The sequence below is a fragment of the Gossypium arboreum genome, chromosome 5 (assembly GCF_025698485.1).
Source record: "Gossypium arboreum isolate Shixiya-1 chromosome 5, ASM2569848v2, whole genome shotgun sequence".
In the NCBI taxonomy this organism is placed as follows: domain Eukaryota; kingdom Viridiplantae; phylum Streptophyta; class Magnoliopsida; order Malvales; family Malvaceae; genus Gossypium; species Gossypium arboreum.
In genome coordinates, this window is record NC_069074.1 from 39394083 (window position 1) to 39419271 (window position 25189).

General features: G+C 40.3%; 1 long non-coding RNA gene across 1 annotated transcript; it reads left to right on the plus strand.

The window, feature by feature from the left end:
- Positions 1 to 19209, plus strand: LOC128292815 (uncharacterized). Its single transcript, XR_008282748.1, has 3 exons — positions 1 to 341; positions 17971 to 18054; positions 18859 to 19209. It is a non-coding gene; the product is annotated as an uncharacterized LOC128292815 (long non-coding RNA).
- Positions 19210 to 25189: the final 5980 nt, after the last annotated feature.

Genomic DNA, 25189 nt, shown 5'->3' on the forward strand with positions numbered 1-25189 from the left:
GCTGGTTCAAGTGGTTAGGGAGCTGGTGTGTTGGAGGTCTTGTGCTTGAATCCCTGTGCGAGCGTGAGTATTTTTTGCTTATTTGTTTGATAGAGTTTTAGTGGAGTTGAAATTCTAAAGTGGTTATGAGTTAGAGGCTTAGTGGGAGGAAAAGTAAGGAAGTTATCAGATTTCTGATTCTGTCTAGTTTTTTGTAATCTTTTTCCCAAAAATTTGTTCCTAACGTTTTCCTCTTTTTCCCCTACCTTCCACTTTCGTTTTCTCTTTTTTATTCTTCAGATTTCTGTTATTCTCTTGTTCGACTGTCGTTGCTTCAATTTTTGGATTCGTTAATCGGCTTGGTAAGTAGTTAGGTGATTGTTAACGTTGGTTTTTCCTTGAACTGTAGGCAATCTTAATAATAGTCGATAAGTAGTAGTAATCGATGAATTCTATGGTATAGGAGAAGGTTGTGAGATAGGAAATTATTGATTCAATAGCTTGATTCGAGGTGGTGGTCATTTTTTGTTAAGCGATAAGTCAGTTTTATATAATTGGATAAATCGTGTTAGGCTCGTTTTTGGTTACTAAAAGGTGCTGGGTATTCTGTTTTAGGTACTGGTGGTATCGGGAGTGTGACATCCCAAAATTGACCCTAGTTGGGATGTGGTTTCGGGACCACAAAACCGAGACACAAAATTAATTAATTACTATTTTCTATGTTTATTGTGCATGAATATACATATGTGAAAATTTAGTGCCTTAATTTCGTCATTTGTAGGTGAAATTTATTAGAAAGGACTTATGTGAGGAAATTGAGAAATGTGCTAGGCTAATGTAAGGTGGCCTATTAATACATGTGGGAAAATGGTTGTCCTTGCATGTCAAATAACCCACTTCCTAAGGTGAGTGGCGGCCATGACAAGATTATGGGCAAGGGAACATGTTTCCAACATGTTTAGTTAGTGGATTATGTAAGGGAGAATAAAGAAATGGAAAAAAAAAGAAAATGATGAAAAAAAATGTGTGTGGATGCTCTTTTGCCGTGAGAAACTAAGAAAAAAAGGGGAAGAAAATTTGTTGCTCATCCTTGGGTGCCTTGGCGAATAGAAGAAAGGAAATTGAAAAAAAATTTATTGGTGTTCATCTTCTACCTTAAGAGCCGAAAGTTAAAGAAGGAAGGGGATATGGCATTCGGTCATCTTAAGCTCAAAAACAAGGTTAGTAATTCATGTTAGATTTTGGGGATTTTAGCTTAACTTAAGTTAGTTACTAAGTTCTTCAATTAGCCCATGCTAAAATTTGGATTTGGGTGGTGAATGAAGCATTCGACCATGGTTGATAGTGAAGAAATTTGATTACCTTCTTCATGTTTGAATGAGTAATTGTGGGTGGGTGAAGTATGAGTTAGCTAAATGTTCATATAGGTGGTTTGGGTGGTAGGAAAAGAAATCGCTTGTGTGTGTATGTGTAATCGCCAAATTTGAACTAGGAAGTTATTGAGTAATGTTTGTATTTTAAGTGATAGAATAGAGTGAATGCTTGGAATGTGATGTAAATGAATTATAAGTTGGATTAAAGGCTGTTATATTGTCTTATCATTTCCGGAATGTGCTTTGTCAAAGAAATTGAGGGTTGATGTTTAAGTAATGTAAGTATAGGTATATTCGACTTGTAGTTTTATAAATGTGATATGAGTGTTAAGTCCGAATGATGTTTAAGTACGAATGTATTTGGATGGATGTGTTTATGAGTATGACTTGAGATAAAACGATATTAGTCATTATAAATAACCATAATTGTAGAATGTGTTAAATATATATATATTCGCCTTAACATAGATATGCATATATCTATAAAGTTGTTAATGCCCAAGTAAGATGTTGGGTTGTGCATGACTAGAGAATATATGTATATATGCGTATGGTGTTTGATAGTTAACCAATAAGTCATATGTACCTCAACCCTATAATATACATGTGTTATATTAAATCGTCTATTTGAATTGGGATTAAATGAATTCAATTGTTCTTAAACAAGCTCAAGAGCTTAAAGGATCGAAGTTGGATAAGGGAAAGAAAAGTAATTGAATAGCCGTTGAAGACGTTCGACAACATCCGAGGTAAGTCACTAAGCATGTATTTGGTATTGATTTAAATAGACATAATGTCTATGTAATTATGCCGAAAGGAATGATAAATTTATATACATGTATGTATGTGGTGATGAAAGTATTGAATGAAAAGAAAAGAGGTGTGATGTATTGAGTTGTTGATTTCGGCACTAAGTGTGCGAGAAGTAAATGTGTACGGTGATTGAGATTGGCACTTGAGTGTGCGAGCTTGAAATGTATGGCACTAAGTGTGCGAGTTTGGACTATATGGCACTATGTGTGCGGGCTTAAATCACATGGCACTAAGTGTGCGTGATCGAGTATTAAGCACTATGTGTGCGAACTCTATATATATATTTCCGATTGAATATTAATACGGAAGGGTGACTTTATCGAGTTGAGTACGGACAGCGGAAAAAGTAAGCACCTTGAGTTCATGGCTAATAGATGCTATGTTCATACTCGGGGTTGAGTTGGTAAGTTTTAAATCTATGTGATGATTTCAATTGCATTCCCGTAAATAAAGTATCGTGGAATAGACGAAAGTTCATTTGATTGTATGATTATTGCGAAATGAGATGATGTATGGAAATGCCTCTATTATTCTATTGAACAGTATATAAAATGTCATTGGGTGAATTGGTATGAGAATGAACTGAAAGGTCCGAGGAACCATGGTATATTTTCGATATGGATGGAGTACCTAGCCTCGTACATTATTTCATGTTGTGATAATTTTATTGATGGATGATTGTCGAATGCTTAGGACTTACTGAGTTGTAAACTCACTCTGTGTTTCTTGTCACCCATTTTAGGTCTCTTGGACTCGTATCGTTATGCGTGCTCGGAACCGTCGTTGAAGTCATCACACCGGCTGAAATCTTGTGGTATTGTTTTCGTTGTTGAAGAACATTTGGCATGTATAGGCTATTATATTTTGTCGAATTGTGGGTTGTAAACTTTAAGCCATGTGAAAATGGCCTATGCGGTCGTCGAGTGGGATGCTAGAACCTATAGCCACGAGTCTTAGAAACTCTAATTTTGATAAGGTGGCCATAATTTGTGTCATGTACGATGGATGATTAAGGCCAAGGAAAGATTCATGAAATTGGCATAGTCTACTGCAGTAACTGTTGCGGACAGCAGCAGTGAGATGAGATGGAAAAATCACTAAAAATAGTAGAAGTAGGATTAAATAGTGAGTAAATTATGAAATTGAACCTTGATGAATCTATTTTTATATGGACGAAACGAAACGACCATATGAGCAGTATACTGAGAAATATTAAAGTTCTCGTGAGACAGGGCCAGAACGGTTTCTGGGTCCCCTGTCGCGACTTTGAAAATTCACCATAAATTATCCAGAAAGAATTAGCGGTCATGCCTTATATGTACAGATTCCATTTTGAGTCTATTTTCACTAGAAACAAACTGCACCAGTATTAAAGCCCTGTACAGAGAGATATTAAAGTTGTAACGCGCGAAGGTCAGAGCAGTCAATCCCTGTAACATGGGTGACTTTAACTAATAAACTGTACCAATTGGCCAGACCAAAAATTCTAGAAATAAATCCATGGATGGCTATATAAGTCTAAATTCAGGGAAAATTTACGAAACCAGTTTCCGAGTTTTGAAACTCGAGATATTATTTTAAGGTGACGGTGACGCAGTTTTCCAGCCTGACTGGTAATGTCAAATTGGTTGGTACCTTGAGAGGATTTGGCGTTAACCCTCGTGTCCGACAATCGGCGACGGTCACGAGTTAGGGTGTTACAATTTTATTGGTATCGAGCTATGGTTTAGTCGGTTCTAGGACTACCATAGGCGTGTGAGTCTAGCTATACATGCCAAATTGTTAGTGCCTAATAATGTGATGACTTGACGGTTGAAATTTTTGTTTTGATTAGCGATGGAACCGGGATAGAGACCCTTGGCGGATGACGTTGAAAGTGTAGCGGCTGCTCTGCGCAAGGGACACCACCTGTTGAGCCTCGGTCATCCGCGAATAATCAAAATGAAGGGCGAAACAAGCCTTCTTCACCATGATGAATGAGTGGGTCGCATAATATGCCCGAACCAATCCGCTGTCCAACCATTCCCGAATTTAAATAATCCACCCCAAGAGCCCGTAATGCCATCGATTCTTGATCCTGTGAGGCTGAGTAAACCACCGTGGACTTGATTAGGAAGCGTGGGGCGAGGAGTTTAAGGCCATAGTTACCGATTTATGCCGAAAGGCCGAGTTCGCTTGATAACACCATTAGAGTGTTTGATGAACTGTCATGCACACCGATGAATGTCTTAAGTGTGCTATATCTTTGTTCGAGACTCACCTACTATTGGTGGAGGACCTTGATTTCCATAGTCCCAAAGGAACAAGTTACTTGGGATTTCTTTCAAACGAATTTCGAAGAAATATATTAGTCAACGGTTCATCGATCGAAGCGTAAGGAGTTCTGGAACTCAAGCAAGGCCGTATGATCAGATCTCAATCTGAACATGAGTTCGTAAGACTTAGTCGGTATGCTCGGAGTGTGTGGCTGATGAGGTTGCTATGTGCAAAAGATTTGAAGAAGGATTGAATGAAGAGTTAAAGTTACTAGTGGGAATTTTGGAGATAAAGGAGTTCGTGACATTAGTCGAACGAGCACAAGGCGGAAGAACTTGGGAAAGAGAAGAAGAAGGCTGAATTTGAAGCAAGAGATTACCGTAAAAGATCAACGAGTAAAGCTCCGTTCTCGATCAGATAGAGGTTCGGGGAGGACACCATGAAGTCGAGGCGTGTGGGAATTTCCATTAGAGCCCGACCATTGACGGACTCCCGAGCTACATCGGTAGCTAGTGTGGGCAATAATCGTCAAGAGAGACCTGAATGTCCCCAATGTGGAAGACGACACCTAGGTGAATGTTGGGGTAAGTCTGTTAACCTGACTCATTACGGATGTGGTTCAAGGACCACTTCATTAGGGATTGCACGAGCTAGATGAGAAGAATAAGATGCAAGGTGCGAGATCTAGTGGGGCGACAGACTAGAGGTAGACCCCGAGGGTTTCGGAGGTAGGGGTGGTAATCGAGGGAGCCACCGACACATTGTTCGATCCGAGACCCGAGCTCTGCTAGAGCATATGCCATCCAGCACGAGAGGAGGCATCCTCCCCGACGTTATCACCGGTACTTTTACTCTCTTTGATACTAGTGTGATTGCATTGATTGACCCCGCTCTACTCATTCATATGTATGTGAAACTTTAGCATCCAAGAAGACTCTACCTATTGAGTCTCTCGAGTTCGTAATTCGAGTGTCAAACCCTTTGGGTCAATACGTACTCGTTGATAAAGTGTGCAAGAGATGCCCCTAATAATTCGAGAATCCTATTTTCCTACCGATCGATGCTTCTACCATTTGATGAATTCGATGTTATTCTTGGTATGGGTTGGTGATCAGTACATGATGCGATGGTGGATGCAAAAGGAAAACCATTGATTTGAGGAGTGCAAATAATGGGGTAGTCCGAGTCGAGTCTCTTGATTTAAAAGGAGTGCCACGATAATATCTTCTATGACCGCTCGGAGATATGTGAAAAGGGTGTGAAACATACCTTGCGTATGTGTTGGGAAGTAAAGAGACGGAAAAGAAACTCGAATCGGTATCGATGGTTTGTGAGTATTCGGATGTTTTTCCGGAGGAGTTACGGATTGCCACCGGTTCGAGAAGTGGAATTCGATCGGTTGTACCGCACTACGCCGATCTCAATAGCTCCGTGTCGTATGGCATTAACGGAGTTAAAGGAATTGAAGGTTCAATTGCAAGAATTGACGGATAGAGGTTTCGCTCGACCGAGTTTTTCTCCATGGGGCGCACCAGTATTGTTTGTGAAAAAGAAGGACAGAAGCATGAGGTTGTGCATCGACTACCGTCAACTCAATAAAGTGACGATAAAGAAAAAATATCCGTTGCCACGAATTGACGATTTGTTTGATCAATTAAAGGGAGCCTCGGTGTTTTCAAAGATAGATTTGAGGTCGGGATACTATCGGTTGAGGGTCCGAGAATCGGACATACCAAAACCGCTTTTAGAACAAGGTACGGTCACTACGAATTCTTGGTGATGCCGTTTGGGCTCACTAATGCCCTACGGTGTTTATGGATTTAATGAATAGAATTTTCAGGCCATACTTGGATCGGTTCGTAGTTGTATTTATCGATGACATTTTGGTCTATTCGAGATGAAATCGAACATCTTGAACACCTAAGGCTAGTGTTGCAAATCTTACGAGATAAGCGATTATCGCAAAGTTCAAGAAATGTGAATTTTGGTTGAAAGAGGTTAGCTTTTTGGGGCACGTGGTGTCCGTGACGGTGTCGGGTGGACCGAACAAAATTTCAGCCATAGTCAATTGGAAACCTCCAAGGAATGTTACCGGTTAGGAGCTTTTGGGGCTTGCGGTTACTACCGACGGTTTGTAAAAGGATTCTCGATGATAGCCACACCCATGACAAAACCGCTTGAAAAGATGTCAAATTTGAATGGACGGAAAAGTGTCGAAAAAGTTTCGACCAATTGAAAACCCATTTGACGAAAGCTCCGGTTCAAAGACTGACCCGAATCGGCAAAGAGTTTGTCATCTATAGTGATGCCTCCCTACTTGGGTTAGGTTGCGTATTGATGCAAGAAGGTCGAGTTGTGGCCTATCGTCGAGACGCTTAAAGCCACATGAGAAAAATTATCCAACCCATGATCTCGAATTGGTCGCCATCGTATTCGCCTTAAAGATATGGCGACATTACTTATTTGGTGAGAAGTGCCATGTGTATTCGGATCACAAAAGTCTCAAATATTTGATGACTCGAGAGACTTAAATCTGCAACAAAGACGATGGCTCGAGTTGTTAAAAGATTATGAACTCGTCATTGATTATCACCCGGAAAGGCTAATGTGGTTGCGGATGCCTTAAGTCGAAATCACTTTGTTTTTTACGAGCAATGAATGTACACTTGTCTATCCTACCCGACAATGTGTTAGTAGCGAATTAAAGGCCAAACCATTGTTGGCTCATCAAATTCGGGAAGCTCGAAAAGTTGATGAGGAGTTGCTTGCAAAACGGGATGAGTGTGTTACGAACAAGGAATCGAGTTTCAAATTGATGATGACGATTGTTTGAGGTTCGAAGTCGTCGTGTGTTCCAAAGAATTGAACTTATTTCGATAATTCTAAATGAAGCCCATTGTAGCCGAATGGCAATCCACCCGGAGTACGAAGATGTACAACGATTTGAAACGTTGGTTTTGGTGGCATGGTATGAAACGAGACATCTCGATTTTGTTTGAAATGTTTAATATGTCAACAAGTGAAAGCGGAACATCAAGTGCCATCGGGATTACTTCACCGATCACGATACCCGAGTGGAAATGGGATCGAGTCACAATGGACTTTGTATCCGGACCGCCATTGTCGACAAGTAAGAAGGATGCGATTTGGATCGTTGTAGATAGATTGACTAAGTCGGCTCACTTTGTCCCCGTCGTCGGATTTTCAATGGACAAACTAGCCGAATTGTACGCTTCTCGATTGTGAGACTACACGGGTGCCTATTTCCATCGTGTCGGATAGAGATCCGAGATTTACCTCGCGATTTTGGAAGAAGTTGCAAGAGGCTTTGGGTACCAAGCTGCATTTTAGCACTTTTCATCCCCAAACCGATGGTCAATCCGAGCGGATAATTCAAATCTGGAGGATGTGTTGAGATGTTGCATCCTTGAGTTTAGTGGTTCATGGGAAAGATATTTGCCTTTGATTGAATTCGCTTATAACAATAGTTTTCAATCAAGTATTAAGATGGCGCTTACGAGACCTTGTGCGGGCGTAAATGCCGTACACCATTGTTTTGGACCGAGCTCGGTGAGAACAAAATTTTTGGAGTGGATTTGATTAAAGATCTTTGAGCAGAAAGTAAAAGTAATCCGTGAAAATCAAGATAGCCTCCGATCGTCGAAAGTCGACGCGGATCTAAAACGAAAAGACATTGAGTATCAAGTGGGAGATAAAGTGTTTCTTAAAGTTTCGCCTTGGAAGAAGATACTCGATTCGGCCGTAGGGCAAATTGAGCCCGAGGTTCATCGGGCCATATGAGATATCCGAACGAGTCGGTCCATCAGATATCGTTTGATTTTGCCCCGAGCTCGAAAAGATTCACAATGTTTTCATGTCTCGATGCTTGACGATATAGGTCGATCCATCGCATGCGTAATTGCTCCATCCGAGATTGAGATTCAACCTAATTTGAGCTATGAAGAGGAACCGGTTCGCATTATGAGGCGTGAAGTAAAGAGTTGCGCAATAGGAAAATACCGTTAGTGAAGGTGTTGTGGCATAAACACGGAATGGAAGAAGCCACTTGGGAGCTTGAGGACTCTATGAAAGAGCGATACCCGAGCCTATTCACGGTAAGATTTTCTGGGACGAAAATTTCTTAAGTGGGGAGAGTTGTGACATCCCAAAATTGACCCTAGTCGGGATGTGGTTTCGGGACCACAAAACCGAGACACAAAATTAATTAATTACTATTTTCTATGTTTATTGTGCATGAATATACATATGTGAAAATTTAGTGCCTTAATTTCGTCATTTGTAGGTGAAATTTATTAGAAAGGACTTATGTGAGGAAATTGAGAAATGTGCTAGGCTAATGTAAGGTGGCCTATTAATACATGTGGGAAAATGGTTGTCCTTGCATGTCAAATAACCCACTTCCTAAGGTGAGTGGCCGGCCATGACAAGATTATGGGCAAGGAACATGTTTCCAACATGTTTAGTTAGTGGATTATGTAAGGAGAATAAAGAAATGGAAAAAAAAAAAAAATGATGAAAAAAATGTGTGTGGATGCTCTTTTGCCGTGAGAAACTAAGAAAAAAGGGAAGAAAATTTGTTGCTCATCCTTGGGTGCCTTGGCGAATAGAAGAAAGGAAATTGAAAAAAAAATTATTGGTGTTCATCTTCTACCTTAAGAGCCGAAAGTTAAAGAAGGAAGGGGGATATGGCATTCAGTCATCTTAAGCTCAAAAACAAGGTTAGTAATTCATGTTAGATTTTGGGGATTTTAGCTTAACTTATGTTAGTTACTAAGTTCTTCAATTAGCCCATGCTAAAATTTGGATTTGGGTGGTGAATGAAGCATTCGACCATGGTTGATAGTGAAGAAATTTGATTACCTTCTTCATGTTTGAATGAGTAATTGTGGGTGGGTGAAGTATGAGTTAGCTAAATGTTCATATAGGTGGTTTGGGTGGTAGGAAAAGAAATCGGCTTGTGTGTGTATGTGTAATCATTAATTTGAACTAGGAAGTTATTGAGTAATGTTTGTATTTTAAGTGATAGAATAGAGTGAATGCTTGGAATGTGATGTAAATGAATTATAAGTTGGATTAAAGGTGTTATATTGTCTTATCATTTCCTGAATGTGCTTTGTCAAAGAAATTGAGGGTTGATGTTTAAGTAATGTAAGTATAGGTATATTAAACATGTAGTTTTATAAATGTGATATGAGTGTTAAGTCCTAATGATGTTTAAGTACGAATGTATTTGGATGGATGTGTTTATGAGTATGACTTGAGATAAAACGATATTAGTCATTATAAATAACCATAATTGTAGAATGTGTTAAATATATATATATTCGCCTTAACATAGATATGCATATATCTATAAAGTTGTTAATGCCCAAGTAAGATGTTGGGTTGTGCATGACTAGAGAATATATGTATATATGCGTATGGTGTTTGATAGTTAACCAATAAGTCATATGTACCTCAACCCTATAATATACATGTGTTATATTAAATCGTCTATTTGAATTGGGATTAAATGAATTCAATTGTTCTTAAACAAGCTCAAGAGCTTAAAGGATCGAAGTTGGATAAGGGAAAGAAAAGTAATTGAATAGCCGTTGAAGACGTTCGACAACATCCGATGTAAGTCACTAAGCATGTATTTGGTATTGATTTAAATAGACATAATGTCTATGTAATTATGCCGAAAGGAATGATAAATTTATATACATGTATGTATGTGGTGATGAAAGTATTGAATGAAAAGAAAAGAGGTGTGATGTATTGAGTTGTTGATTTCGGCACTAAGTGTGCGAGAAGTAAATGTGTACGGTGACGAGATTGGCACTGAGTGTGCGAGCTTGAAATGTATGGCACTAAGTGTGCGAGTTTGGACTATATGGCACTATGTGTGCGGGCTTAAATCACATGGCACTAAGTGTGCGTGATCGAGTATTAAGCACTATGTGTGCGAACTCTATATATATATATTTCCGATTGAATATTAATACGGAAGGCTGACTTTATCGAGTTGAGTACGGACAGCGGAAAAAGTAAGCACCTTGAGTTCATGGCTAATAGATGCTATGTTCATACTCGGGGTTGAGTTGGTAAGTTTTAAATCTATGTGATGATTTCAATTGCATTCCTGTAAATAAAGTATCGTGGAATAGACGAAAGTTCATTTGATTGTATGATTATTGCGGAAATGAGATGATGTATGGAAATGCCTCTATTATTCTATTGAACAGTATATAAAATGTCATTGGGTGAATTGGTATGAGAATGAACCGAAAGGTCCGAGGAACCATGGTATATTTTCGATATGGATGGAGTACCTAGCCTCGTACATTATTTCATGTTGTGATAATTTTATTGATGGATGATTGTCGAATGCTTAGGACTTCTTGAGTTGTAAACTCACTCTGTGTTTTCTTGTCACCCATTTTAGGTCTCTTGGACTCGTATCGTTTGCGTGCTCGGAACCGTCGTTGAAGTCATAACACCGGCTGAAATCTTGTGGTATTGTTTTCGTTGTTGAAGAACATTTGGCATGTATAGGCTATTATATTTTGTCGAATTGTGGGTTGTAAACTTTAAGCCATGTGAAAATGGCCTATCGCGGTCGTCGAGTGGGATGCTAGAACCTATAGCCACGAGTCTTAGAAACTCTAATTTTGATAAGGTGGCCATAATTTGTGTCATGTACGATGGATGATTAAGGCCAAGGAAAGATTCATGAAATTGGCATAGTCTACTGCAGTAACTGTTGCGGACAGCAGCATTGAGATGAGATGGAAAAATCACTAAAAATAGTAGAAGTAGGATTAAATAGTGAGTAAATTATGAAATTGAACCTTGATGAATCTATTTTTATATGGACGAAACGAAACGACCATATGAGCAGTATACTGAGAAATATTAAAGTTCTCGTGAGACAGGGCCAGAACGGTTTCTGGGTCCCCTGTCGCGACTTTGAAAATTTACCATAAATTACCCAGAAAGAATTAGGGGTCATGCCTTATATGTACAGATTCCATTTTGAGTCTAGTTTCACTAGAGACAAACTGCACCAATATTAAAGCCCTGTACAGAGAGATATTCAAGTTGAAATGCGCGAAGGTCAGAGCAGTCGATCCCTGTAACATGGGTGACTTTAACTAATAAACTGTACCAATTGGCCCGACCAAAAATTATAGAAATAAATCCATGGATGGGTATGTGAGTCTAAATTCAGGGAAAATTTACGAAACCAGTTTCCGAGTTTTGAAACTCGAGATATTATTTTAAGGTGACGGTGACGCAGTTTTCCAGCCTGACTGGTAATGTCAAATTGGTTGGTACCTTGAGAGGATTTGGCGTTAACCCTCGTGTCCGACACGGCGACGGTCCACGAGTTAGGGTGTTACAATTTTATTGGTATCGAGCTATGGTTTAGTCGGTTCTAGGACTACCATAGGCGTGTGAGTCTAGCTATACATGCCAAATTGTTAGTGCCTAATAATGTGATGACTTGACGGTTGAAATTTTTGTTTTGATTAGCGATGGAACCGGGATAGAGACCCTTGGCGGATGACGTTGAAAGTGTAGCGGCTGCTCTGCGCAAGGGACACCGCTGTTGAGCCTCGGTCATCCGCGAATAATCAAAATGAAGGGCGAAACAAGCCTTCTTCACCATGATGAATGAGTGGGTCGCGCAATATGCCCGAACCAATCCGGCTGTCCAACCATTCCCGAATTTAAATAATCCACCCCAAGAGCCCGTAATGCCATCGATTCTTGATCCTGTGAGGCTGAGTAAACCACCGTGGACTTGATTAGGAAGCGTGGGGCCGAGGAGTTTATGGCCATAGTTACCGATGATGCCGAAAGGGCCGAAGTTACGGCTTGATAACACCATTAGAGTGTTTGATGAACTCATGCACACCGATGAATGTCTTAAGTGTGCTATATCTTTGTTGCGAGACTCACCTACTATTGGTGGAGGACCTTGATTTCCATAGTCCCAAAGGAACAAGTTACTTGGGATTTCTTTCAAACGAATTTCGGAAGAAATATATTAGTCAACGGTTCATCGATCGAAGCGTAAGGAGTTCTGGAACTCAAGCAAGGCCGTATGATCAGTATCTCAATCTGAACATGAGTTCGTAAGACTTAGTCGGTATGCTCGGGAGTGTGTGGCTGATGAGGTTGCTATGTGCAAAAGATTTGAAGAAGGATTGAATGAAGAGTTAAAGTTACTAGTGGGAATTTTGGAGATAAAGGAGTTCGTGACATTAGTCGAGCGAGCACGCAAAGCGGAAGAACTTGGGAAGGAGAAGAAGAAGGCTGAATTTGAAGCAAGAGATTACCATAAAATATCAACGAGTAAAGCTCCGTTCTCATTGTAAAGAGGTTCGGGGAGGACACCAAGAAGTCGAGGGTGATGCGGGAATTTCCATTAGAGCCCGACCATTGACGGACTCCGAGCTACATCGGTAGCTAGTGTGGGCAATAATCGTCAAGAGAGACTGAATGTCCCCAATGTGGAAGGCGACACCTAGGTGAATGTTGGGGTAAGTCTGCATAGCAAGACTTATTACGGATGTGGTTCAAGGACCACTTCATTAGGGATTGCAGAGCTAGATGAGAAAAATAAGATGCAAGGTCGAGATCTAGTGGGGCGACAGCTAGAGGTAGACCCCGAGGGTTTCAGGAGGTAGGGGTGGTAATCGAGGGAGCCACCGATCTGATTGTTCGATCCGAGACCCGAGCTCTGCTAGAGCATATGCCATCCGCATACGAGAGGAGGCATCTTCCCCGACGTTATCACTGGTACTTTTACTCTCTTTGATACTAGTGTGATTGCATTGATTGACCCGGCTCTACTCATTCATATGTATGTGAAACTTTAGCATCCAAGAAGACTCTACTGTTGAGTCTCTTGAGTTCGTAATTCAGTGTCAAACCCTTTGGGTCAATACGTACTCGTTGATAAAGTGTGCAAGAGATGCCCCCTAATAATTCGAGAATCCTATTTTCCGGCCGATCTGATGCTTCTACCATTTGATGAATTCGATGTTATTCTTGGTATGGGTTGGCTGACCGTACATGATGCAGTGGTGGACTGCAAAAGGAAAACCATTGATTTGAGGAGTGCAAATAATGGGGTAGTCCGAGTCGAGTCTACTGATTTAAAAGGAGTGCCGATAATATCTTCTATGACCGCTCGGAGATATGTGAAAAGGGTGTGAAACATACCTTGCGTATGTGTTGGGAAGTAAAGAGACGGAAAAGAAACTCGAATCGGTATCGATGGTTTGTGAGTATTCGGATGTTTTTCCGGAGGAGTTCTGGGATTGCCACCGGTTCGAGAAGTGGAATTCGGCATCGGTTGTACCGCACTACGCCGATCTCAATAGCTCCGTGTCGTATGGCATTAACGGAGTTAAAGGAATTGAAGGTTCAATTGCAAGAATTGACGGATAGAGGTTTCGCTCGACCGAGTTTTTCTCCATGGGCGCACGGTATTGTTTGTGAAAAGAAGGGCGGAAGCATGAGGTTGTGCATCGACTACCGTCAACTCAATAAAGTGACGATAAAGAAAAAATATCCGTTGCCACGAATTGACGATTTGTTTGATCAATTAAAGGGAGCCTCGGTGTTTTCAAAGATAGATTTGAGGTCGGGATACTATCGGTTGAGGGTCCAAGAATCGGACATACCCAAAACCGCTTTTAGAACAAGGTACGGTCACTCTGAATTCTTGGTGATGCCGTTTGGGCTCACTAATGCCCTACGGTGTTTATGGATTTAATGAATAGAATTTTCAGGCCATACTTGGATCGGTTCGTAGTTGTATTTATCGATGACATTTTGGTCTATTCGAGAGATGAAACGAACATCTTGAACACCTAAGGCTAGTGTTGCAAATCTTACGAGATAAGCGATTATCATAAAGTTCAATAAATGTGAATTTTGGTTGAAAGAGGTTAGCTTTTTGGGGCACGTGGTGTCCGCGTCGGTGTCGGGTGGACCCGAACAAAATTTCAGCCATAGTCAATTGGAAACCTCCAAGGAATGTTACCGAAGTTAGGAGCTTTTGGGGCTTGCGGTTACTACCGACGGTTTGTAAAAGGATTCTCGATGATAGCCACACCCATGACAAAACCGCTTGAAAGATGTCAAATTTGAATGGACGGAAAAGTGTCGAAAAGTTTCACCAATTGAAAACCCATTTGACGAAAGCTCCAGTTCGATCTGACCGAATCGGCAAAGAGTTTGTCATCTATAGTGATGCCTCCCTACTTGGGTTAGGTTGCGTATTGATGCAAGAAGGTCGAGTTGTGGCCTATCGTCGAGACAATTAAAGCCACATGAGAAAAATTATCCAACCCATGATCTCGAATTGGTCGCCATCGTATTCGCCTTAAAGATATGGCGACATTACTTATTTGGTGAGAAGTGCCATGTGTATTCGGATCACAAAAGTCTCAAATATTTGATGACTCGGAGAGACTTAAATCTGCGACAAAGGCGATGGCTCGAGTTGTTAAAAGATTATGAACTCGTCATTGATTATCACCGGAAAGGCTAATGTGGTTGCGGATGCCTTAAGTCGAAATCACTTTGTTGCTTTACGAGCAATGAATGTACACTTGTCTATCCTACCCGACAATGTGTTAGTAGCCAATTAAAGGCCAAACCATTGTTGGCTCATCAAATTCGGGAAGCTCGAAAAGTTGATGAGGAGTTGCTTGCAAAACGGGTGAGTGTGTTCTGAACAAGGAATCAGAGTTTCAAATTGATGATGACGATTGTTTGAGGTTCAGAAGTCGTCTGTGTGTTCCAAAGAATTTGGAACTTATTTCGATAATTCTAAATGAAGCCCATTGTAGCCGAATGGCAATCCACCCGGGGAGTACGAAGATGTACAACGATTTGAAACGTTGGTTTTGGTGGCATGGTATGAAACGAGACATCTCTGATTTTGTTTCGAAATGTTTAATATGTCAACAAGTAAAAGCGGAACATCAAGTGCCATCGGGATTACTTCAGCCGATCACGATACCCGAGTGGAAATGGGATCGAGTCACAATGGACTTTGTATCCGGACCGCCATTGTCGACAAGTAAGAAGGATGCGATTTGGATCGTTGTAGATAGATTGACTAAGTCGGCTCACTTTGTCCCGTCGTCGTCGGATTTTCAATGGACAAACTAGCCGAATTGTACGTTCTCAGTTGTGAGACTACACGGGTGCCTATTTCCATCGTGTCGGATAGAGATCCGAGATTTACCTCGCGATTTTGGAAGAAGTTGCAAGAGGCTTTGGGTACCAAGCTGCATTTTAGCACTTTTCATCCCCAAACCGATGGTCAATCCGAACGGATAATTCAAATCCTGGAGGATGTGTTGAGATGTTGCATCCTTGAGTTTAGTGGTTCATGGGAAAGATATTTGCCTTTGATTGAATTCGCTTATAACAATAGTTTTCAATCAAGTATTAAGATGGCGCCTTACGAGACCTTATGCGAGGCGTAAATGCCGTACACCATTGTTTTGGACCGAGCTCGGTGAGAACAAAATTTTGGAGTGGATTTGATTAAAGATGCTGAACAGAAAGTAAAAGTAATCCGTGAAAATCTGAAGATAGCCTCCGATCGTCAGAAGTCGTACGCGGATCTAAAACGAAAAGACATTGAGTATCAAGTGGGAGATAAAGTGTTTCTTAAAGTTTCGCCTTGGAAGAAGATACTCAGATTCGGCCGTAGGGGCAAATTGAGCCCGAGGTTCATCGGGCCATATGAGATATCCGAACGAGTCGGTCCAGTCGCATATCGTTTGATTTTGCCCCCTGAGCTCGAAAAGATTCACAATGTTTTTCATGTCTCGATGCTTGACGATATAGGTCGATCCATCGCACGTAATTGCTCCATCCGAGATTGAGATTCACCTAATTTGAGCTATGAAGAGGAACCGGTTCGCATTATGAGGCGTGAAGTAAAAGAGTTGCGCAATAGGAAAATACCGTTAGTGAAGGTGTTGTGGCATAAACACGGAATGGAAGAAGCCACTTGGGAGCTTGAGGACTCTATGAAAGAGCGATACCCGAGCCTATTCACCGGTAAGATTTTCGGGGACGAAAATTTCTTAAGTGGGGGAGAGTTGTGACATCCCAAAATTGACCCTAGTCGGGATGTGGTTTCGGGACCACAAAACCGAGACACAAAATTAATTAATTACTATTTTCTATGTTTATTGTGCATGAATATACATATGTGAAAATTTAGTGCCTTAATTTCGTCATTTGTAGGTGAAATTTATTAGAAAGGACTTATGTGAGGAAATTGAGAAATGTGCTAGGCTAATGTAAGGTGGCCTATTAATACATGTGGGAAAATGGTTGTCCTTGCATGTCAAATAACCCACTTCCTAAGGTGAGTGGCGGCCATGACAAGATTATGGGTAAGGAACATGTTTCCAACATGTTTAGTTAGTGGATTATGTAAGGAGAATAAAGAAATGGAAAAAAAAAAAAAAATGATGAGAAAAAATGTGTGTGGATGCTCTTTTGCCGTGAGAAACTAAGAAAAAAGGGAAGAAAATTTGTTGCTCATCCTTGGGTGCCTTGGCGAATAGAAGAAAGGAAATTGAAAAAAAAAATTATTGGTGTTCATCTTCTACCTTAAGAGCGAAAGTTAAAGAAGGAAGGGGATATGGCATTCGGTCATCATAAGCTCAAAAACAAGGTTAGTAATTCATGTTAGATTTTGGGGATTTTAGCTTAACTTAAGTTAGTTACTAAGTTCTTCAATTAGCCCATGCTAAAATTTGGATTTGGGTGGTGAATGAAGCATTCGACCATGGTTGATAGTGAAGAAATTTGATTACCTTCTTCATGTTTGAATGAGTAATTGTGGGTGGGTGAAGTATGAGTTAGCTAAATGTTCATATAGGTGGTTTGGGTGGTAGGAAAAGAAATCGGCTTGTGTGTGTATGTGTAACTCGAATTTGAACTAGGAAGTTATTGAGTAATGTTTGTATTTTAAGTGATAGAATAGAGTGAATGCTTGGAATGTGATGTAAATGAATTATAAGTTGGATTAAAGGCTGTTATATTGTCTTATCATTTCCGGGAATGTGCTTTGTCAAAGAAATTGAGGGTTGATGTTTAAGTAATGTAAGTATAGGTATATTCGAACATGTAGTTTTATAAATGTGATATGAGTGTTAAGTCCGAATGATGTTTAAGTACGAATGTATTTGGATGGATGTGTTTATGAGTATGACTTGAGATAAAACGATATTAGTCATTATAAATAACCATAATTGTAGAATGTGTTAAATATATATATATTCGGCCTTAACATAGATATGCATATATCTATAAAGTTGTTAATGCCCAAGTAAGATGTTGGGTTGTGCATGACTAGAGAATATATGTATATATGCGTATGGTGTTTGATAGTTAACCAATAAGTCATATGTACCTCAACCCTATAATATACATGTGTTATATTAAATCGTCTATTTGAATTGGGATTAAATGAATTCAATTGTTCTTAAACAAGCTCAAGAGCTTAAAGGATCGAAGTTGGATAAGGGGAAAGAAAAAGTAATTGAATAGCCGTTGAAGACGTTCGACAACATCCGAGGTAAGTCACTAAGCATGTATTTGGTATTGATTTAAATAGACATAATGTCTATGTAATTATGCCGAAAGGAATGATAAATTTATATACATGTATGTATGTGGTGATGAAAGTATTGAATGAAAAGAAAAGAGGTGTGATGTATTGAGTTGTTGATTTGGCACTAAGTGTGCGAGAAGTAAATGTGTACGGTGACGAGATTGGCACTGAGTGTGCGAGCTTGAAATGTATGGCACTAAGTGTGCGAGTTTGGACTATATGGCACTATGTGTGCGGGCTTAAATCACATGGCACTAAGTGTGCGTGATCGAGTATTAAGCACTATGTGTGCGAACTCTATATATATATTTCGATTGAATATTAATACGGAAGGGTGACTTTATCGAGTTGAGTACGGACAGCGGAAAAAGTAAGCACCTTGAGTTCATGGCTAATAGATGCTATGTTCATACTCGGGGTTGAGTTGGTAAGTTTTAAATCTATGTGATGATTTCAATTGCATTCCCGTAAATAAAGTATCGTGGAATAGACGAAAGTTCATTTGATTGTATGATTATTGCGGAAATGAGATGATGTATGGAAATGCCTCTATTATTCTATTGAACAGTATATAAAATGTCATTGGGTGAATTGGTATGAGAATGAACCGAAAGGTCCGAGGAACCATGGTATATTTTCGATATGGATGGAGTACCTAGCCTCGTACATTATTTCATGTTGTGATAATTTTATTGATGGATGATTGTCGAATGCTTAGGACTTACTGAGTTGTAAACTCACTCTGTGTTTTCTTGTCACCAATTTTAGGTCTCTTGGACTCGTATCGTTTGCGTGCTCGGAACCGTCGTTGAAGTCATCACACCGGCTGAAATCTTGTGGTATTGTTTTCGTTGTTGAAGAACATTTGGCATGTATAGGCTATTATATTTTGTCGAATTGTGGGTTGTAAACTTTAAGCCATGTGAAAATGGCCTATGCGGTCGTCGAGTGGGATGCTAGAACCTATAGCCACGAGTCTTAGAAACTCTAATTTTGATAAGGTGGCCATAATTTGTGTCATGTACGATGGATGATTAAGGCCAAGGAAAGATTCATGAAATTGGCATAGTCTACTGCAGTAACTGTTGCGGACAGCAGCAGTGAGATGAGATTGAAAAATCACTAAAAATAGTAGAAGTAGAATTAAATAGTGAGTAAATTATGAAATTGAACCTTGATGAATCTATTTTTATATGGATGAAACGAAACGACCATATGAGCAGTATACTGAGAAATATTAAAGTTCTCGTGAGACAGGGCCAGAACGGTTTCTGGGTCCCCTGTCGCGACTTTGAAAATTTACCATAAATTATCCAGAAAGAATTAGGGGTCATGCCTTATATGTACAGATTCCATTTTGAGTCTAGTTTCACTAGAAACAAACGGAACCAGTATTAAAGCCCTGTACAGAGAGATATTCAAGTTGTAACGCGCGAAGGTCAGAGCAGTTGATCCCTGTAACATGGGTGACTTTAACTAATAAACTGTACCAATTGGCCCAACCAAAAATTCTAGAAATAAATCCATGGATGGGTATGTGAGTCTAAATTCAGGGAAAATTTACGAAACCAGTTTCCGAGTTTTGAAACTCGAGATATGATTTTTAAGGCGACGGTGATGCAGTTTTCCAGCCTGACTGGTAATGTCAAATTGGTTGGTACCTTGAGAGGATTTGGCCGTTAACCCCTCGTGTCCGACACCGGTGATGGTCACGAGTGAGGGGTGTTACAGGGAGTGATTTTGCGACGTAAACGAATCACGTATGTTCCCAAAACACAAAAAAATTAAGTTTCGGTGAAAGTAAAAAATGGCTACTGTTGACACCACACAGGCATGTGGCCAGCCTTATGCATGACCGTGTGCGAGACACGGCTGTGTGGTTGACGAAGACATGGCTATACGCAGCACACAGCCACGTGGTGACTTGAGAGTGGCTGTGTGAGCCATACAGGCTAGGCCAAGTTGGGCGTGTGGGTCCATACGGGCATGTCACATGAGCATGTAGGTTTTGGGTCAGGCTGTGTGGGCCACACGGGTAAGGCCAAATCTAGGTATGTGAGCAACATGGGCAAACCACACTAGCATGTGAACCTTTTTTCCTGAAATTTTCCCTAAGGTCGCACAGGTCGCTCTGATCGACTGTGGACCTACTGTAGGGTCGATAAAGGCCAACCAAACCCTAAAACTCTAGATTTGATAGTCTGATATTCTGTTCTAGGTATGATAGTACTATGCATTTTTAATTACTCTATTATCTGTATATAAGCATGTTTAATCTATTATTTCTGTATCAGTTATTGGGGTGAGATTATATGTATGGAGGAAATATGTTGTTCAGCATTAAGCCCCTATATTCTAGAAGCTTGGCTACATATATTCTGATATGTGTCTTAAGGCCACAATGTGGTGTGGAAGGATGGGTGGGTGTTTTAAACCCCACATAGTGTGATGGGATGGTCAAAGATGGTGTGTAGAGGATAGGGGTAGGATTTATGCATATATGTATCTGTAATCTGGATCTGCATCTGATTCTAAATTTTGAACTCTATCTATTTCTAACTATGTATATAATTCTGTATGCTTAATTCTGCTGGGTTACATACCAAGTTTTCATAAACTCACCTCTGTTGTTTGTTTTGTCAAGTAATCCACAGACTTAGGCGGACCAGTGCAACGAAGCCTTTCGGTGACCACGAGTTCATAAATCGGCTATGTTTATGGTTTTATTTTAAAGATTCTAGATTTTTGTAAAAATTAGACTCTCCGGACTTGTTGGTTGGTTTTCTTTTGGATTTGGATTTTTGTTTTAGTACTTACTTTGCAACTGATATCTAAAAACTATGGTTTTCACTAAAACAAAGGTTTTTCTAAGAACACGAACTAATTTCTTGAAATACAATGTTTTCATAAGCTTCCACTATTAAACACGATTTAAGACTAAGTAATTAATTGAATAAACATTTTAACAATGGATAAAGGCAAATAGGAGTTTTAAAAAATGAAATCCCATTCTTTGTGTCATCTTCGGATTCAGCCATAACATCTAGGCCAGGTTTGAGGTGTTACATTTAGTAGTATCAGAGCCAGGTTGCAAAACTCGACTGTGAATTTTGGGTTCAAAAATTATGTTTCAAAAAGAATTATCTTTTAAATAATTTGAGAAAGTGTATGGTACACCGAGTTTCCGGCACCGATCCTGTAAATGCTTCTGGAACTTAGTTAGAACTACTCTGAAACATTGTAGGTATTACTTTCTGAAACTGTACTGAGATAGTTAGAGACTGAAACTTCTGAAAACAATTCTGAACTTCTGATAATTTATGCATAAAATATCTATTAATAAATACCAGAACTGATGCATAAAAATTTATAATGTAGATAAATTTTAAAATTTACAATGATCGCTCGTAGAACGCACAATCATGGTATTCGAGGCCATGGTAGAGGCCGTAGGTGGGCTCGAGCTGAGTCTTTCTCTCAAGCGATGTCGAACTTGGGTGCAGTGAGACACCGTTTACTCTCATCGAGGCCGGGTCTCGAGTCACTCGGTTGGGGATGACGCATTGTTCCAAGCCATGTTGAAGATCTTGGAGAGGGGTCGCTGGACCCCATTCTAAAGCTAAGGGCCGAGGGTTGGTAACTGAATGACTTCAGTTCAATGGTGCTGAGTTGTTTAGGGGTGTCACTAAAGTCACCCCTAATGTGATCGAGTATTGGTTGGAGGCTACCGAGAGGATCATGAATGATCTAAACTGTACTCTTGAGCAGAAACTGAAGGGTGCAGTCTCTTTGCTTCACGATGAGGCTTATCAATGGTTGTTGACAGTGGGTACTCAGCCTGATCGTCTGAGTTGGGATTTCTTTAAAACTACCTTTTAGAGCAAGTATGTGGGAGTGAGCTATGTGGATGCTTGTAAGTGTGAGTTCATGATTCTTATGCAAGGCGATAGATCTGTGGCTGAGTATAAGGCCGAGTTTCTGAGGCTGAGCCGCTACGCTCGAGACATGATGGCATCTGAGTATGAGAGGTGCGTCCACTTTGAGGGCGGTTTGAGGGATAACTTGAGGGTTTTGTTTTCTCCACAGAGGGAGCGGGAGTTCGAGTTTCTGGTTGAGAAGGCGAAGATTACTGAGGATGTTAAGCGTGTGGAGCGCTAGAATAGGGATCGAGAGATGGGTAAGAACAAAAGGGATTTGGAGCCCTTTAGTTCTGGTCAAAGGCCTAAGAAAAAGGCCAGATCTGATAGGCCAGCTAGAGTAGAGGCTCTTGTTGCTCTTACTGGGATTCAGCTGTGCTGCAGTTATGGTAGGTACCATTCGGGCAAGTGTTGGAGGAGGATAGGGGCTTTTCTGAGGTGTGGTTCATTAGAGCACTATATTTGAGAGTGTCCACAGAGGGCTGATCAGATGCAAGCTTCGGGACTAGGTTCTGTGCAGCCTTAGAGGGTAATTCAGTAGCCACTTGAGGGCCGTGGACAGGTTAAGTGTGTTAATGGTATGGGTCATATAGAGAGAGCATGGGACAGAGGTGTTGGTCAGACTGAGGTGAGGTAGCCTGTACTGGTTTATGCTGCATAATGCCGAGAGGATAGAGATGCTCCTGATGTTATCATCGGTAAGTTCCTTATATTTGATGTGCCTTATACTGCTTTGGTAGACATAGGTTTTACTAACTCCTACATAGCTAGCACGGCATCTGAAAACCTAGGGATTCCTGTTGAGAGCACGTCTAGTGAGATTACTATACTAAGTCCGTTGGGCAGTCTGTTCGAATTAGTAAACTTTATAGGGATGTTCCGTTAGTGGTACAAGAGGCTATTTTTCTGGCAAATCTGATGGAGCTTCTATTTGAAGGAGTTTGATTTAATTCTGGGTATGGACTAGTTGGTTAAGTACTGAGTTAGTTTGGACTGTGCATAAAAAGGGGTCATTCTAAGGACCAATGATGATGTGGAAGTGGTAGTGATTGGTGAGCATTGAGATTATTTGTCCAATGTGATCTCCGTTCTTGTGGTTGAAAAACTAGTTTGAAAAGGGTGTGAGGTGTACTTGGCTTACGTTAGTGTTTCTGATTCTGAGGACTCTTCTATTAGGGATATCAGAATAGTGAGGGACTTTTCTGATGTCTTTACTGAGGAGTTACCGGGTTTACCTCTGAATCGGGAAGTAGAGTTTGGAATTGAACTCTTTCTAGGTACAGCTCCGGTGTCTATCGGTTCATACCGTATGGCACCAAAGGAACTTACTGAGATTAAGGCTCAACTGCAAGAACTTCTAGATCATGGTTTTATCTACCCTAGTATATCTCCATAGGGAGCATTAGTTCTATTTGTTAAGAAGAAGGATGGGACCATGAGGATGTGTATCAATTATCGGTAGTTGAATAAGTTGACTGTGAAGAATAAATATCCACTTCCGAGGATCGATGACTTGTTGGATTAGTTCTAAGGGGCTTTAGTGTTCTCTAAGATAGATCTTCATTCTGGGTATAATCAGTTGAACGTTAAGGAAGCTAATGTTCATAAGACTGCATTTAGGACACATTTTGGATATTACAAGTTCTAATTATGCTTTTTGGTCTGACAAATCCTCTAGTTGCATTTATGGATCTGATGAACCGAGTCTTTTAGCCGTATCTGGACCAGTTCGTAATGGTCTTCATCGTCGATATTTTGGTGTACTCTAATACTAAGGATAAACATGATGAGCATCTTAGAGTAGTGCTTTAGATTCTACGTGAGAAATAGCTTTACGCTAAATTGAGTAACTGTGAGTTCTGGTTGCGTGAAGTGCCTTTTCTGAGGCATGTGGTTTCTACTGAGGGGATCTGTATTGATTCGAGAAAGATTGAGGCTGTACTTGATTGGAAACAGCCTAAGAACGTATCTAAGATCGGTATCTTTCTGGGTTTGATGAGTTATTATCGGTAGTTTATCAAGGGGTTCTCTCTGATTTCTGCTCATTTGACTAACCTTTTATGTAAGGGTATTCCATTTGTCTAGACTGATGCACAGCAATCGAGCTTCAAGAAGTTCAAGTCTGTTCTAACTTAGGCTTCTGTTCTAATACAGCCTGAATCCGGTAAAGAGTTTGTGGTATACCGTGATGTGTCGTATATTGGTTTGGGTTGTGTTCTAATGCAGGATGGTAAGGTTGTGGCTTATGCATCCCGTCAGCTTAAGACACATGAGGGAAGTTATCCAATGCATGATCTCGAGTTGGTTGCAGTGGTTTTTGTGTTGAAAATTTAGAGGCACTATCTTTTTGGTGAGAGGTGTATCATATACATTAATCACAAGAGCCTCAAATACCCTCTTACTCAAAAGGAGTTGAACTTTAGACAGCATCGATGGATTGAGCTGCTCAAAGGTTATGACTGCACGATTGAATATCATCTTAGCAAGGCCAATATGGTGGCTGATGCTCTAAGTCGTAGAGCGATGACTAATCTGAGGGCAATGTTTGCTTACCTTAGTTTGTTTGATGATGGGAGTCTGTTAGATGAGTTGCAAGTTAAGTCAATTTGGATTGATCAGATTTGAGATAAGAAGTTGGGTGATGACAATTTCGTCAAGTTGAAAGTGGCAGCACCTCGGATTTTGGATTGAATAATGATGGGGTACTATGTTTTCGAGGACTAATCTGTATGCCGAATGATTCTGATTTAAGGCAGTCAATTCTGAGGGAGGCGCATAGTAGCCTTTATGCTATGCATTCCAGTAGTAATAAGATGTATCAGGATCTTCGTGAGTTGTATTGGTGGATGGGTTTGAAGTGCGAGGTTACAGATTTTGTTGCTTAATGTTTGACGTGCTAGCAAGTTAAGGCTGAGCACCAGTTGCCCTCGGGTTTGTTGCAGTCAGTTAAGATTCCCTTATGGAAATGGGAACAAGTGACAATAGGCTTCGTTAGTGGGTTGCCCTTGACACCCACTAAGAAGGATTCTGTTTGGGTTATCGTGGATTGACTGACCAAGTCTACTCACTTTATTCTGGTTCGAACGAACTATTCTCCGCAAAAGTTAGTAAAGTTCTACATTTTTAAGATTGTAAGACTGCATGGGGTTCCTGTCTCGATTATTTCTAATAGAGATCCTCGT